Raw genomic sequence first — 5,369 nt, 5'->3', positions numbered from 1 at the left:
GTGCGACTGGAGGATTTTAGAACCGAATCGAATACAAATCGAATAGCGATGACATCGAATACGAATACAAATTGAATACGGTTCGAATAGTTTTCGAATGGTAAGACAACCATTTTCAAAGCAGCCCAAGACTGGTAAGGTAAATATTTTCAAAACAGCCCAAGAATTCTACAATATATTAATTAAAACAAATACTCAAAAGCTTTAACAAAGAAACAATACGATCACTTCTAACCAACAAAAATTACCACAATTATTTAAACTGAGTAAAGCTCGTATACTGCAAAAACTGGAGCCCTCGAAATATTTGGTAACTGCAGGCTGAAATATAGCAACGACTACAGCGTTAAAGACGATACTTTGTCAACAGCTTTTAAATAAAAATGATAAATATTAAGCAATTTTCTTGAGTTAATGTCGTCATGAATGAATGTCATCATGAATGACATGGTCAAGGTAGTGGATTGATGACACTGGAGTTCTAAGCAACAACGCCTTCGTCCTGCGATCAATATAGTGTCGATAGTCCCGTAAGTACATGGTCCGCATTCATTTGAGTAATTCGATTATGAAACCAAGTAAAGTTACCCGTCGCTCTTCTAACGTCTCGTCCTTTCGAGCGCTTTTCGTCATTTCTGATTATTCGAAAAATACTCGGAATTACGTATATGCGCTATTAGATTCTAGAACCGAATCGAATCGAACTATTCGATTCGTTCTTCGAAATATTCAAATATTCGCACACCCCTACTTGTTGGCATTTGGCTTCCCCAGGCATTTTATATACATAATAATGGAACTTTATAGCGACATCAGTAGTGACCTGACGATAAATCAGGAAACAGTTGCCTAATTCCATTGAGCCTTTCCTCGTTCAAGCAGAGAATCACCCTACCGTACTCGGGCTTCCAACCCCCAGTAGTGGCACAGTCAAAGTGGCGGCCTGTGCGGATGATGTAGCCATATATCACAGGGAGGAGGCCAGCCTCGCCGCTGTCCTCAAGGTTTTTTTTTTTTTTTCATTGTATGCGGAGCTCGCCGGGGCCAAACTTGCACAAGTGCAAATCTCTTAGCCTCCATGCGTCGCCGTTACCATGCCTACGCGGCATCATCGTTTGTAAACAACTTAAGCATCTTGGGAATAAACTATAAGGCCAGCGGAGCGTCCAGTGAGAGCTGGAAGGAGGAGCTGAGGTCCCTAAAACAGATCACCAGGGCCCTCGAATTCAACTTTCCGTACTATGTACAGTCGCGATCAATATGACTTGCAACACGGGAGCTCGTGGCCACACGAGCTCCATCTTCGTACATGGCTTCCACTAGCCCTTATATCTACAACTAAACACTGTTCTCTCATTTGGGGATGATCCCAAATGCGAAGATGTGATCTGCTTGTGGAAATGACGGCAAGTCTAAGCCATGCGCAGTGTTTGAGCTCGTGAAGCCACGCGCTCCCGTGTTGTAAGTCATATTGAGCGCGACTGTACGTAGATGTCTGCTCATGAATGTCTTCACTGGACGCTTATGGTTCATGACAATCTTCCTAGTAATGCTTTATCAGATAGCACGCCAGGTTAAATCGCAGATAATTACGTTCTTTTGGGACGCGAAAACACCCCTGGTTAAGTATCAGTAACTGGGTTTGCCTCGTGAGAAGGGCGGCTGGAACGTTCCCTCAGCGGTCGTCGTGGTCGACATCTACGCCTCAGAGACGACACTTAGGGTCTTACAGTTGCAGGAGGAACACTCCCGCTAGGAAACTGGCGACCTATTTTCTTCAGGTCCAAGGTTGCCTGTTTCTGCAGACCCAGCCCTCGGGGACGAAAGCACCGAGTCCGACGTCTTTCTACGGGCATGTTGTCGGTATCTATAAGCGAATCGCCGCGCTGAATTTAGACACTTCCCTTCTGGAGACCCGAAACATGGAGCTAGCGCAGGAACCTTCATTACATTCTGGCTGCGAGGTGAAAAACCCTGGCTTCCCTTGGATGTTGCTAACTCCTAGTTGGCTGCCGGATAGCATTCAGGACGTGGTTTGGCGCTTTGGGTGGTCCGTCATGGCTACGGCGGACCGGATGTATAAATGGCACTATGTTCGCTCGGAGCAGTGTGCGCACTGCAAAAAGCACGAGGACAACGAACATGCGTTGGTGAAATGCCGATTGGCCAAAACCTTCTGGTCTCTCGTGGGCAGAGCGTACCACCCACTGGGGGTAGAGAGGTTTATTAAAAGGGGTCCATGTTATACCAAGCTATAGATGGCTTGCACGTGACGTCATGGACGCCGCTTCTGAATGTACTGGTACTCCACGATGGTGGTTTTGATGACAAACACATTGCGACAATGTGAAAACGACGTGGAAGGAGCGTCTCTGCACGTGCGTAATGAAATAACCTGCATGTGATGTTTTGATCAGAAAATTAGGTGGGTAGATGAGATTAAGAAGTTTGCAGGTATTACGTGGCAGCAGAAAGCACAGGACCGGGTTGATTGGCGGAACATGGGAGAGGCCTTTGCCCTGCAGTGGGCGTAGACAGGCTGATGATGATGATGATGATGTTTTGATAGCATTAATGTGGCATCGCTAGCGTCGCGTCTCCACATGCTGGTGTTCCAACATACGGGGTTTCCGTGACGCCGGTGCAAGCCATCTATTGGTATAACAGGTCCGCCTTTGCTTCTCATCCGTATTTACAGGATAGAAAACAAATCGTCGATATATCTGGACCTTATTCTAAAGAAGCTACTAACATAGGTGTACCGCGGGGGTCCATATTAGATCCTCTTCTCTTCTTAATTTATGTTAATGACTTGCCGACTAGCCTCTCCTATAAGTGTATTTTGTATGCTGACGACACGACATTTAATTCTAACCACTCCATATCTACGCTAATAGGTAAGCTAAATGAAGATCTTTTGAAAATCGGCACGTGGTGTGAACATCACTAGCTGCAAACTAACCATAAGAAGACCAGTTTCGTCATCTTCGCATCAGCTTTCGTTCGATCTTTCTCGATCCATTTCTGTCAACAATCACATCAGCTCTCCAGTTGATCACTGTACATTTTGAGGTGTGGAACTTGATCGCCACCTTAAATTTCATTTTCACGTGACTGACGTAAAAGAGAAAATGGCTTATGGTATACGCGTTCTTATCAAAAGTCGATTACATTTCTCCTTTTCTACTCTCATATCGCTTTATTGTGCTTTCGTTCATTCACATATTAACTACAACATTGAATCGTGGGGTAACACGTACAACATTCACCTGACATTATTGCAAGCCATTCAAAACCGAGCTATTCATCTAATAAAGTTTTCATCACGTTGTGTTAACGCCAGTCAGTTACTGCATTCTCGTAATATTTGAAGTGTGTCCGATCTTAATAAATATATCCTCGCCATTCCTGTTTATAAGGCTCTACAAAATAATATTCCTGTATCCCTAATACCAAAAACATATCTCGTTAATACTAATGATACTAGATTTGCAAGCAATACTAATTTTATTTTGCCCATCGTTCGCACCAACTACGGCAAGCAGACTACGTTTTTCAGCGCTTGGTTTTTGGAATTCAGTACCATTTCCTCTACAAGTACTAAATTCTCATAGGTTTCGATGCGAACTGAGCACTTCCTGTTAGATTCGTCTAACTCTGGTTCTTCACTGCTCTAGGTGTTTTTAGTAGGTTTTTTATCTGTTATCTTCCCGCACTTTTGTATCTTTTTTCGAGAATTTATGTTATTTGCTTATGCAGTTTTGTTGTTGTGTTATCTTGTATAGTGCATTACTGTTTATTATTTTTGAAAATATCTCCCACCCTTTCCTTCTTACTCTCATTGACTAGGCTACATTGATTAGGCCTCTATTTTGTTCAATTCATTTTGATAACTATGGTTTTGGGTTAGTTTCTTCCTTGCATAAGATTAGCTTTTGCCGGTATTAAGTCCACGTATTGCCATTTTTCTTGTATTATTCACCATGTTATCACGCACAGGAGGTCCCATTTCAGTTAGCAACTACGGGACCTCCTTCTGTATATACTTATGATGTGCTCACCCTTCGTTTGACTCGAAGTAAATTACTCTGATTCTGAAGGTGCCCGAACGGCGCTCTAGCACGCTTAGTGCTGACCACCTGGCTTTTTGCACTTTGGGAGAAATAGAGGTTTGGCGGTAAACCAGTCAAAGGCCCGTAAAAACCAGTGGCCGGTGTTATCGCGCATGCAAAACCTTGTAATAGACCACTTGGAGACAGAGTTGTTTTTGTTCGGCGTGGAGGAATCCCTCAAGCGATGGTCTTGTGCTTTTGTAGAAATTACCAACAGTATAGTTGTGTTAGCATGTTCCCAGATACAGAGAGTCTACTTACTACTTGAGCCCCCCCCCCCTTTCGTCTGTTGTGGTGTGTGCGGATCCATTGAATTCGGAAATGTAAATACTGATTATAAATTCATTGTGGAACCCATAGAAATGTAGAAGCATTTATTGCCAAATTACTGTGCAACCAAAATGTGCGGAACCCATTGTACGTAACCAAGTGGAGTTCTATAAAATTGCTTTTTCGCCTTTTACTAAAGATTACCGTGGGGAGGGACACTCCAATGAGCATAAAGGCCAATTTTTGGAAGGCCCTACCGGTTTGGGTCAAGCCTAATACTGAAATCAAAAGAAAGAACAAGGTACCTAATGCCTTAACGAGAGAGGCACTTTGACATTTTAAATTTGGCAAAGCACTAAACCTGACTGTATGACGAACATGACTGACTGGTCACGACATGAAAAAAACGCCACGGTCCCTTACGCGCTTGCCTGAGTCGACTCGAAAGCGGAAGCCATCTTTTAACAGCAGAGCTGTTTAAGCTTGCCGTACGTCCGTGAGGCGTGAACAGAAATGATCATCATCACGAACCGGCACGCGCTGTCTTCGACCTCTTCGTCCCCTTCTTCATCTGCTTCGCTCCCAGAACACGCGCGCCGATCTGTCCGCCGCAACCTTGATGAACGAGAGAGCGAGTGCAGAGAGAGAGAGAGAGAGAAAGATTGAAAGAAAGAGAAACAGAAAGATTCTTGGCGAAAAAAGATGTCTTGGCGAGGCGGTATTCGAACCCGCGCTCCGAAAGCGAGCACCGTAACCACTCGACTTTCCAGATACGCTAGCATAGTATAGTATAGTATAGTATAGTATAGTATAGTATAGTATAGTATAGTATAGTATAGTATAGTATAGTATAGTATAGTATAGTATAGTACAGCATAGCAAGGGGGTGGGAAAGGGAAGTGAGGGTGAGGAAAGGAGGAGAGAGTGAAGCATAGCATAGAGAGAATGAGAAAGAAACATAGAGAAAGAAGGACAGAAAGAGATAAT

The 5,369-nt window shown here is 43.7% G+C and overlaps 1 pseudogene; it reads left to right on the top strand.

Moving 5' to 3' along the window:
• Positions 1–4,521: 4,521 nt before the first annotated feature.
• LOC119392070 (U5 spliceosomal RNA) lies at positions 4,522–4,651 on the top strand (annotated as a pseudogene).
• Positions 4,652–5,369: the final 718 nt, after the last annotated feature.

The sequence above is a fragment of the Rhipicephalus sanguineus genome, chromosome 4, assembly GCF_013339695.2.
Source record: "Rhipicephalus sanguineus isolate Rsan-2018 chromosome 4, BIME_Rsan_1.4, whole genome shotgun sequence".
Lineage (NCBI taxonomy): Eukaryota > Metazoa > Arthropoda > Arachnida > Ixodida > Ixodidae > Rhipicephalus > Rhipicephalus sanguineus.
Note: the sequence above shows the minus strand (reverse complement) of the source record. Positions and strands in the feature narration are given on the sequence as shown.